Source organism: Ixodes scapularis, unplaced genomic scaffold (genome assembly GCF_016920785.2).
Source record: "Ixodes scapularis isolate PalLabHiFi unplaced genomic scaffold, ASM1692078v2 PGA_scaffold3__209_contigs__length_174095766, whole genome shotgun sequence".
In the NCBI taxonomy this organism is placed as follows: domain Eukaryota; kingdom Metazoa; phylum Arthropoda; class Arachnida; order Ixodida; family Ixodidae; genus Ixodes; species Ixodes scapularis.
In genome coordinates, this window is record NW_024609868.1 from 118,940,732 (window position 1) to 118,954,346 (window position 13,615).

The following is a 13,615-nucleotide window of genomic DNA, read 5'->3' on the forward strand; positions in this document are numbered from 1 at the left end:
CGCTATGCTATGCGAAGATCAAACCCAAATAAGACACCATTCTCTGCCACTTTCCAAGCTTGACCTAGCCCTGCAACACATATCGACCTGTGAAACATGAGATTCAGCACTTCATCACCACCACCGAACCTCCCATGCATGCCTATGCCCGTCCTCAGGCTCCAGAAAAATGATGAGTGGCACGTCAGTAATTTCAGCACCTTATAAATTCGGGACTAATACGACCTTTATCGATAGAGCTGGATACCCCAACTACATCTAGTGCACGGTGTAAGATAATACTCTTCAGGTGAGGACAGCGCGCTCCTCGCGACGTGCCCGATAAAGTTCGCTTTCACTCTTTCTCACTGGTTTCAAGCGGCGCCGGCAGATGACTCGTCGACCCGTGGGCACGTACAACACGGCTCGTGTCGCCTCATGCTCCACACGCACAGAGCTCCAGCGAGGTTGTCACTCGCGCAGAAAGACCACGGTGTACCGGAGTGTCATGGCAACGAGGTAATTTTTTTCGCTCTCACACAGTTTCGCCGTTTGGCCGCCGGCGACGCTCTCAGCCGCGGGCACGGTGGCAGCCGGATAATGCAGCCTTTCGGATGCCCGTCGAACGAACACTATGTGAATTCTCGCGCCGCGCGTTCAGCCCCGCAGTGTCCTCACCTAAAGGGTGTATCTTACACCGTGATCTAGAAGAAAATCAGACACTGGAGGCTTGGTGGGGATTGCCGTGCACTAAACTACCCAGTAATCCCATATCGGTATCCTGTCGCTCACCTCTAAGACTCCTCTTCCAACCTCTAGGGCACGTCGGTGTTTTCAAACATTTATCTCGTTCAAGCATACCATCAGATAACCATAAAACCTGACGATACCCCTAAGACAGCAATCGTAACTTTATTTGCACTCTTTGAATTTGTTTCGATGCCATTTGGGCTACGTAATGCTCCACAGGCCTTTAAACGCTTTATGGACCAGCTTCTCGGATGTCTCAACTTTTGCTTCGACTATCTCGATGACATCCTAGTGGCCGGTGTATCCCGAGAAAAACACATGATTGGCACCTCTGTGAACTTTTCAAAAGTCTTACCAGTATAGAGTTTTGATTATTGTCGCCAAAGGCAAGTTAAGTGTGACCAAGGTGAATTGTTTAGGGCATCCTATAATTTAGCATGGATACACCACTTGATGACATTGAAACGGCCCTCCAAGGAAAATTTAGGCCCTGCCATTTTTGTGCTAATACTTCAATAGTGGGTCGGGCTGCTGAGCGGAAGGAATAGCCACTTTGATTATATTATGAACAAACAACGCAATATCTAGTGGCGTCACAGTGCGTTCAAAACGTACAGCAGGTGATGTTGTAGAAGAACGTTTTTTGTGATTGTCGGCAATGGCAAGAACCGTCAGAATTTAATTTATGCAGGCAAAAATAACTGTATCACTCCGTACACCATCCTTTTCCTCTCAGAAAAAAAAAATCTTTTTATCAAACGTGAAAAATGAGAAACAGAAAACGTTGTTGCAAATGTGCATAAACAAAAAGAAAAAAAAAACTGAACATTCTATGGAGACGTCTTTCTCCCAGCGGCAGAACCAGCTAACCGTCGCGCGAGCGTCCCTCGCCAACCGTGCCCCTTTCAGGAATCGGGATGTCGGGATCCACCAGGGCGTGTGCGGATGGCTCATTTCTGCAATTACGATCTTCTGCTCTTGTCGTGCCCTGTACTGCTCTCGCCGGTCAGTGTGATAGTCTTGCCTTTTTTGTGTGTGCGTTTCTTGGTCTACACGTCAGTGCATTTGATTTGGTCAGTTCGTGCGTTTACGTCGACGGCTTCCCGAGGAAGCGCTACCTGAGAAGCTTTGTAGGCCTAATCAGCCGGACGCGCTTGCCCGGAGTGCCGGCAAATGCTGAAAGTTGGATGACGTGCCAAAGCTAGAGGTAATCAGAATCTAAGACGACCTCATGTATCCGCCATGTTTGACCACGTGCTATTCGTACGCGCTGGGAGCCGTTCCTGCTCAAAACAACAGAAGCCAAGTGTTGATTCGTCCGTCGAAGCCGGCCGGCGGATTCGCGCCGATCGACATCGATGGCCGCGTAATTGTGATCGTTTTCCGCCGACATTTATGAGGCATATGGAAACAATAAATGCTTCCTTCGTTGTTCCCATTATTTACTTCTTCTCCGAACCTATCGCGGTGCAGCTAACCCCTACCCCAAATTATTGCTTTGGTCACACTGATCCCACTGGTACCGAGGAGCAGAAATCAAAGTAAAATTAAGCATAGCGCGCTAAAGAGCGCTGGACCGCACTGGATTCTACATGCCTGGTCTAGCTCTTCTCAGCGTTGTAGGGAACGGTGTAGTGGACGATGAACGTCCTTCTGCATCGGCGCGATCGTGTACGGAGCTAAAACCCCGGCGCGTCAGCCATGATACTAACCGCATCCAATAGGTCAGCCGTTTCGCTGCAACCTTCCGATTAATGAATTTCGCCTAATGTGTCACCAAGCAAGTATTTTTCTTGTTTTTGTACTTTTAATTCACTTATAACTTCCAAAATGACGCGAATTTCGGGAAAACGTTTTTATGACGTGTTCCTACCATCCACGAGTTCCATTTCAGCGCAAATATTAAACCAGTTTAGATATCCTTAGAGGGCCCCTAATAGGTTATTCCCAACTATCCAACATTGTGTAGCATACATCCCCTTCGTGAGTTTCTAGGATTTTTAAAGTTTTACCGTCCTTTTGTATCCGGTCGTGTTGAAATTGTACAACCACTAAATTACCTATTGGAGGTTTTCAAGAGGCCCAAACTGTTATTTCTGTGGCTTGACTCAGCATCTGAAGCATTTAATTCTATCAAGACCGTGATTGCAAATGCCACCTTGTTAGTGTATCCTAAACCTGATGTACCTACCAGCACTGCAAGCTCTTGTCCTGTGTAGTCTTCCTTTCGTCCTTGTCTTTCGCGCTTTTTATTTTCGTAATGCTTAACCAACTAGGCCAACCAATTATTTTGCTACAGCACCATAGTAGATGCTTCGGAGACGGTAGGAAAGGCAGTACTACAGCAACATAATGGTGAACAATGAAAGTCATTTCGCTTTTTTTAAATAACGTTAACAAGGGCCTATTACCCTGCCTTGAGCATAAGCTCAACGTCAAGCGTTTTCGTCATTTTGTCGAAGGTCGTGACCTCTAAATTCTCACGGTTCACGAACCACTCACGCCTACCCTAGCATCAACTAGATAGGCCTATACCCTTCAAGGAAGAAAGGCAGTTGGCAATCGTCAGCAACTTCACTACCAGTATTAGACTAAGCAAAGGAAAGCACAACGTGGTCGATAAGGCATTATCACGTGTGGATATTGCCGCGTTGAACGAACTCGACATTAAACAGATCAATTTTGCCACTTCTTCGAAACAACAACAAAAGTGTACATTTTGTCAAGTTGACAAGCAAGGCACATATTACATCTCTGTGCCTAAACGAAAATTTGGTACAGTGCAAAGACAAACATTTATATTTTTGTGATTTTTCAACATGAACCTTACGGCCGAACCTTCCGCCCACCTTGCGCAAGATCTTCAATGCCTTAGACTCACATCCCAGAATGCGAGCTACCCATAAACTGATCACAGCCGTGGACCGAGAGTCTACCAGTAGTTCCTACCAGCTATTCCCTCCACGATAAAAATTGACATGGGAGTTTCTTCAGATGAACTTGTTTTTGGCATTACAGAACTTACGTCTGCCTGATGTATTCCCTCATACTACATCCCCTGGGTTATCTTCATCTTCAACTTCTGATCTCAGAAACAATACGGATTAGAGCGACTGCATTGCTTAGATGAATAATCATGTATTTATAAGGAGATGCCTCAACAGACGTATAAGAATTAAATATTAAATAAACTATCCAAAAAAATTATTATTTCCGCCCCCACGTAGCCCCGCCGCCGGAAAAAAAGAAGAGGGGGAATATGGGTCTTGAGCGAGGGCCCTTCCCCGTTTTCGGTTGTTTCATTGATCGTTGCGCCATGGTGTCGCTTCTCCAGTCGCCGCCAGGAAAGCACTTACAAAAGATAAGGTACAGCTGGCGTCTTCGCACGTGGTTGGTGATTACTCCGCCAATATTATCTTTAGACATATTCTGGCAGATGGCAGAATGCGTGGTGCAGATACTTTTGAAATTATTATAAAACCTATTTTACTCTAGTAATCGAAACATGCGACTTCTATACGTCATACCGGTATATGTTTGGCATCATACTGATATTTAATAACACCTGATCACGAATTCTTTCGATCACACTAATTCGCCGGAATTATAGCTAACTGGGATTTATAAAATTCAGCTAGATAGTGAAAGATATTTATTCATACGGGTTTCAAAATTTTTAGAGTCAAGTCAGTTTCTCTTAGGGTCTCGGCTTCATTTGTCATTGCCAAAAAAATGGGACAGATATGGCCAGTTTTAAAGAGACCTTGGCAATGATAGTGTGTTTTGTCTTCAATTTATGCATAAGAAATGAGATAAGTGTGTTTTCAAAAAAAAAAAAGTAAGAACATATAATATGTTGCAAGAACACAACTTTTATCATTAGTAGGTTCTGATACGTTTATTGTATACCAATACCATACGTATTTTTTACGTTTTAAATGGTGTTACCTTTAAGATTTCTCACTTTCAGTGAGTAATTTTATTTGAATTCGGGTTTCCTTTTTACGGTGTTCATTTTGATTTTCTCTGTTTTTAACTACCAATTGTTCGTGTCAGACACAAATTAATATTGTTTTCATCGGGTCCTATGCTGAAGAAAACAGGACATGCGGCCGTGGACTTAATTCCCCAACCTCGAGCAACATGCGCTTGACCAGAATACTTGGAAATCATCCCGGTACCAATAAGTCCCGGTTCTAACACATTCGTTTCAAACATGACACGAGAGGTGCTGTCCCCGAAGAAATATGCAGCTTCTAAGAGAGGCCAGTGCTTAATGTGTTCCACTTCAGCACAAGATAAAGCTGTAGTTACAGATTTCTTTCCGTGAATCCTGGGCGTGACTCATTCGAGGAGGAGGAGGAGGAGGAGGAGTAGTAGTAGTAGTAGTAGTAGTAGTAGTAGTAGTAGTAGTAGTAGTAGTAGTAGTAGTAGTAGTAGTAGTTGTTGTTGTTGTTGTTGTTGTTGTTGTTGTTGTTGTTGTTGTTGTTGTTGTTGTTGTTGTTGTTGTTGTTGTTGTTGTTGTTGTTGTTGTAGTAGTAGTAGTAGTTGTAGTAGTAGTAGTAGTAGTAGTAGTTGTTGTTGTTGTTGTCGTTGTTGTTGTTGTTGTTGTTGTTGTTGTTGTTGTTGTAGTTGTTGTTGTTGTTGTTGTTGTTGTTGTTGTTGTTGTTGTTGTTGTTGTTGTTGTTGTTGTAGTTGCTGTTGTAGTTGTTGTTGTAGTTGTTGTAGTTGTTGTAGTTGTAGTTGTAGTTGTAGTTGTAGTTGTAGTTGTAGTTGTTGTTGTTGTAGTTGTAGTTGTAGTTGTTGTAGTTGTTGTAGTTGTTGTTGTTGTAGTTGTAGTTGTAGTTGTTGTTGTAGTTGTAGTTGTAGTTGTTGTTGTAGTTGTAGTTGTAGTTGTAGTTGTTGTTGTAGTTGTAGTTGTAGTTGTAGTTGTAGTTGTAGTGGTTGTAGTTGTAGTTGTAGTAGTTGTAGTTGTAGTTGTAGTTGTAGTTGTAGTTGTAGTAGTAGTTGTAGTAGTAGTAGTAGTTGTAGTTGTAGTTGTAGTTGTTGTTGTTGTTGTTGTTGTTTCTGTTGTTGTTTCTGTTGTTGTTGTTGTTGTTGTTTCTGTTGTTGTTGTTTCTGTTGTTGTTGTTGTTGTTGTTTCTGTTGTTGTTGTTGTTGTTCTTTCTGTTGTTGTTGTTGTTGTTGTTGTTTCTGTTGTTGTTGTTGTTGTTGTTTCTGTTGTTGTTGTGGTTTCTGTTGTTGTTGTTGTTGTTGTTTCTGGTGTTGTTGTTGTTTCTGTTGTTGTTGTTGTTGTTGTTGTTTCTGTTGTTGTTGTTGTTGTTTCTGTTGTTGTTGTTTCTGTTGTTGTTGTTGTTGTTGTTGTTGTTGTTGTTTCTGTTGTTGTTGTTGTTGTTTCTGTTGTTGTTGTTGTTGTTGTTTCTGTTGTCGTTGTTGTTGTTGTTGTTTCTGTTGTTGTTGTTGTTGTTGTTGTTGTTTCTGTTGTTGTTGTTGTTGTTGTTGTTGTTGTTTCTGTTGTTGTTGTTGTTGTTGTTTCTGTTGTTGTTGTTGTTGTTGTTGTTTCTGTTGTTGTTGTTGTTGTTGTTGTTGTTGTTTCTGTTGTTGTTGTTGTTGTTGTTTCTGTTGTTGTTGTTGTTGTTGTTGTTTCTGTTGTTGTTGTTGTTGTTGTTGTTGTTTCTGTTGTTGTTGTTGTTGTTGTTTCTGTTGTTGTTGTTGTTGTTTGGCTTTTTCCGATTTTGATAAAATAGGCTCGGGGGTTCGTTTTCAGGGTTTGCGGGAAAACACGAAACCCTAGTTGTCTTATACTGGTTCGCACGACGCCCAGCATGTTCAAGCGGCGATCACTCAGATTTTGCCGCTTCTCGAGTGGAACATTATGATCAGATCGTATCTGATTTCATATAAGTGTGAATCTTTCTTAAGCCAGATTTTATTAATTCTATGATCAGGCCACAAGATCTGAAACGATTTTATTCTCTAACATCAACAGCACTCGGATGACACAACAGTCAATGTGCAAACCAAAACCAGTTTATCATTAATCTATAGAGCTGTGACCAAAATATTTTCAACTATTTTGCAGTGCCTGAAATGCATCGGAGAATTGAAACTCAACAAACAAGGGCTTCCAAGAATTAATATCCAGTGTGCATGCCAGATCAAACATTTATCTTGCTTAAATGGCCAGTTATTTCAGCTGAAGTTCAATTTTATTACGTTATGATAAATTAATAAACCGGAGAGTCACCTTTATCATCTAGAATAACACACGCAACCAAGAAAGTTTTATTTATCTTGCTGTAATGCATTTAGAATATATAAAACTGTTTGAATCCAGAGGACAGCTAGGTGACAGGCAGACAGGCAGGAGGCAGGATTGGTATATTTTTTAATGCAAAAATCTTTGTCAGGTAGATAAAGATTTATATTATCTCACGAAGGCCCCTTTCTGTTACAATGATCACGTCCTTCGAACAAATATACTCCAGTTGTCGTTAACGGTCAGGCTGAAAATCGCTTATGTATTGCATATAAATTCCTTTAACGAGGACTGTGTCCAGCTTGTTCCTATCACAACGTGACCAGCAAGTTAGGCAAAGACAAAGATTTTGTTTTTGCCGTTGTATCACCTCCCAAATAAAGCAAGGTTCTTATCGGGCTGTTGAAAAAGTTGTAACATGGAACACTAGCAATCTGAGAGCAAATTGTGTTGAGCAACTAAAAAAAATGGCCACTCATCAATATCTCCTAAATACTAGGCTACATCAAGATCAAGACTGAAATAATCATTACATCAATATATATATTTCTTTTTATATTTTTCCCTATGGCATCTAGCTCCAGAAGCATACCTGCGGCAAGGGTTGGTCATAAGTGCCCATCACACCACGAACAACGCTACCTTTCTCACGTGGTCGTCCGCTGCGGAACCAAATCTGGAGGCTACACTTCACACGCACTTGCATGGAAACGAACCTGTGCAACTGAGCGGCTACTTTCTGACGGGAAAGTCGCTGGGCCACACCTTCCAGAAGACCTTGAAGCCAAGTATCAACGAATACAGTTTGTGTGGTCTGAAGCCCTGGACCGATTACACCATTACGCTGAGGAAGTTTTATCCCAGCGACGGGAACGATGGTCGAACAATGAGAATAGGACGAGCAGCGGCAGTAACATTGCGGACAAGTGCTTACAGTAAGTAGCCCACGAGTTTTTATATCAGCAGTGTATCCCGTTTTTACCTTATTAAAGAAACATATGTGTCTGTATGACTCGCATCATATATTAAGATAGCACCGATATAAAAGTAAGCTGAAAATCAAGTGATCTTATCAGTGGACTTTACAATTTAACTGGTTTAAGACTACCTCATTTATCTTATAGACATGCTGTACACAGAAAAATCATAACATTGCCAAGCTGTGTGCCTCATCTAAGAAAACTTAATGAAGACACGAAGGAGAAAACATTTCCCATTTCAATGCCACCTGACAGAAAAAGTGTGATGGGCAATTATCAACAAATATCAAATTGACCTGTACTTTCTTTATTCCGAAATATGCATATAATACGTCATGTGGGTCCTTGATACCGTAATATAGGATACGGGTCGTAGCGATGCATAATTGTTTTAAGGCTTAATATGCTTTTTATCGCTACCCCACGTCCCAAAATGTTGTCCGGTCGTCCATCAGTCCGTGCGTCCTTGAATTTGTTGCTAAATGTAGCGGCGAAATTGATATCACGAGACCTATACGGGAATTTAGTTTGTCAGCCAAATTCAGCGGGAAAATTGATGTCACGCAACCCGACGTCACAGGACATTAAGACCAATTCAGTTTTCCCGCTAAATTTAGCGAAAAATGTGATGTCACGTGACCTATACACCAATTCAGTTTCCCCGCTAAATTTGGTGGGAAACTTGCGTCACGTGAAGTCACCTGATGTCACGTGACCTATACACCTGGCGGAAGTTGACGGCGCGTGATCTATACACCAATTCAGTTACCCACTAAATTTAGCGGGAAAATTCGCGTCCTCTTACCTAAACTCCAATCCAGCTTCCCCACTAACGTTAGCGGGAGATATCGGCGTCACGTAACCGTTGAGTTACCCCGCTAAATTTGGCAAGAAAATATATTATTACCTGACATAAATTTTCTCACCGATTCCCTATGACGCTTTGAACGTAAAGAACGCTGCCATTTTTTTTTCTTTAATTGGGTATTATACTTTATCGACCCGAAAAGTTCCGTGATACACCAGAATTATGTTTCTAAAGGTGTGCTAAAGATGGGCTCCAGTTTTAACGGCGCAGTTAGAAAAGAAACTACTACCAAAAACTGGGTTGCTTTGATACGAATAAGGAACACCATAAAAGAAGCAACACGAGCTTTGATTATCGCACCGACTTCTCTTTGAACAAATATTAGGAACGAGTGAATTAGTCACCTTTCTTTTGCTTTTTTCCACTATCAAATGGGTCAATTACTTAATAAGAATGCTATTCGAGCAATGGTTTTAGGCGCGATTGTTTTATAGTTACAAACGTTGGCAATGTAAATTCCTCATCTCCAGCCCAACGTGGGGCTGGAGTAATTTTTTACAATAGTATGTTCATGGCTACCTAAGTAATTGCCGAAGTAATGTCGTGACATATATTCGACATGTATTATGCTCAGAATGACAAAGAATAAGCAAGGCTTTACAAGTAAGCGCCACCGTGAACTAGTACATTCCTGATAAAATTCCCCGCGACCCTTTAGGAAAACAAGTTACAATCAATATTCAAAAATGCCTGTGTTTTTTTTTTTTTTTTTTTTTTGTAACACTTCTTACAAAATTGCTTCTTTCTGCAACAAAAACCGTTACGCAGTGTATGCAAAAGGTTTAATTTTAGATCCCGAGAAAAGTCAGGAGTAACCTATTTTATGCATTGAAATTTCGGCCGTCCACTTTTGTCGAGAAATGCATTACGCAGCCAACACAGAGTGATTGGGAACGTTTACTTTCTCACTAAATTAGAGTAAGAGCCATTCCCTGGAGCGAGTAATCAAAAAATAGCTTGTCAATACAAATTTTTATTAAATAAATTCATACATACTATATTTCATAAAATTGTGAGAAATAACTTTTAAGTCAAAATATATGTAACCAAATATTTTGTTCTTCAGGTGTTTCCCACGAAAGATTGAAAGAAAAATGTTAAAAGCTATAAAAACATATGCACATTTGCACAAATATGCAGCTTCATTTATAAAATCCTCTACCGCTTTCTGTTGTGCTTAGGTGTTTAAAATGCTTCGAACACTCTCTTTTGATTTGTTGTTTTGCAGTATAAAGAAAGAATCGATGAACCTGCGATGTTCAACATCTTAACAGCGACATGTCCAAAAGTGTGAAAATGCTAAATGCGCGTAACGGTGATACCACCTCGGTGTTCTCGCGTTGTTGGCAGTTTTAACAATTAGGGAACTGCATTACATAAAGTCGCCAGTCACGATAGAATAAAGAATTGGCATTTAGCGTACCTACTTGTGACGTATATCCAAATGAATTTGGGGGCGGGGGGGTAGAGGGGGGGTTGTGACTTCGGTCTTAATTTGCGTTACCTCACACATGTTATCTATCTTCTTCCGTATGAATGACTGTTACTGATTTATACAGCTCCCCTTCCACCAAGAGAAATCAAGATAATCTCATCAGGACAAGGAAAGATCAATCTACGCGTCGTTGACCCTATCGCTTGGAATGGATTGCCGCTAAAGTATCACTTCCGTTGGGAACCTCGAGACCCCCAAATTGGACTTCCTGGAAACACTGAAATCGACATACCTTCAACACGGCCTCACGACCAGGATTGGATGAGTGTTCTTCTGTCGCTAGACCCTGGTGTAAGGTACATAGTGCATGTCTCGGCAAAGAATGCCGGAGAAAGTCAGAACATCACATTTCAAAGTCCGGCGATTTCTCAAAATATATCCACTATTCCAATGGGTGAGTTGGGTTCCCATACCCCTCTTCATTTATTAAAGGTAAACAGCGTTTGAATAAGATGTATACACAGGTTGTTTCAGAAAACGCAGGCCAAATCGCTCCTGCAAAAACTACTTATCACAACAAAAAGAAAGGCTTGTGGTGTTTTGGTCCTGGGCCAGGGGCCATTTAAGAACATTATTAAAGTCCCGGATAATTAACTTGCTAATTATTTTTGCGTAATTAAATTTTTTAATATTGTGTTTAAGGGCATGGTTTAATTAGAAAATTGCTCAGCATCATCGCAAACCACTAAATCAACAAATTCCAGAACGATAGAAGGCACGCGAAGCTTTTTACGGCTTTCTGAAAAACCGCCCAAGTTCCACGCGTGTTTAAGTTCCGATTTGTTATCGGAGCGCATCTCCGCCCCGACGGCACCGCGCCCCGTAAAAAGATAGTGCAACCAACCTTTGCTGCGCTGTCATCGTGCGACGCAGCAGAGTCTGGTTGCACTATTTCTCCACGCGGCGCGGTGCTGCCGGGGCCGAGATGCGCTCCGATAACAAACCGGAGCTTAAAACCCCGTCGAATTTGTGCGGTTTTTCAGAAGGCCGTAAAATGCTTCGCGTGCCTTCTATCGTTCTGCAATTTGTTGGTTTAGTGCTTTTCGATGATGCTGAGCAATTTTCTAATTTAAACCATGCCCTTGAACGTAATATTAAAAAAAGTTAATTAGGCAAAAATAATTAACAAGTTAATTATCCCGGACTTTAATCATTTTCTTAAATGGGCCCCTGGCCTGGGACCACAACGCCACCATCCTTTTTTTGTTGCGATGAGTAGTTTTCGCAGGAGCGATTTGGCCTGCGTTCTCTAAAACTCCCTGTATATTGCCACGCGCGTCGCTGAGCGCGCGCGTGCGTGGCCGAATGGTTACCGCGCTTGACTGTCGCGCGGAAGGTATAGACCTTTTCTGTGTACTCTCGTCTCCAGCCACCTAATAGACCCCTTTTGAGATACTGCCCTCTGTTGGCAGCTGTGGATTCCCTGCACAATGGCGGACTAAAGCCAAACGTCACGGCACACTTTATGCGTTTGGTTGAAGCAGAAGAAAAAACAGACCCCCAGAAAAAAGGCGATGAGCGCAGTGACGTTGCACTTTCGACGCTGTTTGACTGGCTCGTCGACTCCTAGCATTGACTGCGCTCTGGCGTTTGCTATCTTATGGAATGACTTGCACGCGTCATGATGTGCGTTGTTCCGCCATTGTGCAGGGATTCCGACCTTCTAATAATCGGCACGGGAATTTTGAAAGGCGTCTGTGATGATGTGACTTATTGCGCAAAAGAAGAAGTGCAAGTGAATCCATGGATCGGCTCGGAGGGAGATGGAAGATGAAGAAGGGAAGAGATTTGGAGTGCGTGCACGGAGCGCGTGCAAAAGACTGGCCGAAGAGAACGTGCTGGGTCGGGACAGGGAAAGACACCATCGACCAGGGCAATCGGGGTTCGCTCCTACTGTCTGACCGGCAGCCTGTTCCAGCGAGGGCAGCGCATAGAAGCCTACGCTACCCGGCTACCTACTGCGCGAGGACTTGGTGCGGTGACTCGGGTCATCGACGGAAGCCAACCGCTCCCGCTCCTGACTGCCTGCCACAACCGTCGGCCGACTACGACAGCCCCAGACACAAGACCCGCTGCTGTGCATGGTGACTCAAAAACATGGTGACAGTTGTGTTTTCCTTCCTTCCATTTTTTTTTTACTAAGTTTTCCTATTTCTTTTAGGATAAGCATATGAACTCTTTCATTCCTTTTGTAAATACATGTTTTAAGAAAAACGAAGGACATTGTATCTTGTCAATTATTAACCCCAAAGAACCTCGCAACAATTAACTGGCGTCCGCGACAGGACGCGCCCGACCCTTGCTGTGCACAAGCTGTCGCGGCGAGAGTTCCACACTCCCCTTCAGATGCCTAGGAGACAGGGGCCTTCACTGCTTTGGGCAAGTCGCTTCGGTTCGTCGACTCAACGAACTCATACTGTAAGGCCTACTCCGAACGGCCTCATTTCTTGGAACTGTAGATGTGTTTAAGCGTGTGTGTGTATTATTTCTCCCTTTACTGTGTACATACTCCTTTGCTTTCCGTTATATCTTTGTCTTCCTTTTGTAAATATAATGGGTTGTAAATTATTCGTTTTTGGCCTAGCCTCTATCGCATTCGCAACGCCTCCGGCTGAACCGTGACAATGGCGAGCCTGCCAGGATACTTCTAACATCCTTATATTACGAAGTCCGAGATGCGCGAATGTTGATAGAGATATGCCGATATACAGAAGTGTAATTTAGAGCGAGTCATCACTAGGTAAAACATGTGCTGGTAGTGAGGACCCAGTCTCATTATTTCTTGGCCATGGAAGCTCATTAAAAATATAGCGTTCGAGGTGCGAGTTCATAAGATGGATCTGCGTAAGGTGCAAGAGATTGGAAACGCTGTAGGACTAGAAGGGATGGCACTGAGAGAATGGTTGAACGGTTTGCTCGAGGCGGAAAAGGCTGACCTGAGAGAAGAGGAAAAGTGGCAAGAGGTGGTGCGAAACGAAGGCGAGCGGGGACGTTTTGCCTGGGAAAAGGAACAACAGTGGAGTGAAGAAAGCACCACAGAAATGGCACGCATAAAGACGGAATGCCACCACCTGGAGGAAAGCGCTGCTGGAAGCCGCAGAGGAGGCACAAGATGGCGTAGACATGTGGGGGGATGAGGCCGTATTGCAGCGAGAAGGTCTACAAAGGAGGAAAGCTTCAGGGCTTACGGGAAATTCTGACGGGACTTGTCCGCTTGTCACAGAAAGCGACAAGATGAAAAGTAAGAAAGCGTCCCCCGGGGACTCGGAGCCCCAGTTAAGAGC

The 13,615-nt window shown here is 42.8% G+C and overlaps 1 pseudogene; it reads right to left on the reverse strand.

Annotated features, from left to right (window-relative positions):
- Window positions 1–5,177: 5,177 nt before the first annotated feature.
- LOC121837125 lies at window positions 5,178–6,443 on the reverse strand (annotated as a pseudogene).
- Window positions 6,444–13,615: the final 7,172 nt, after the last annotated feature.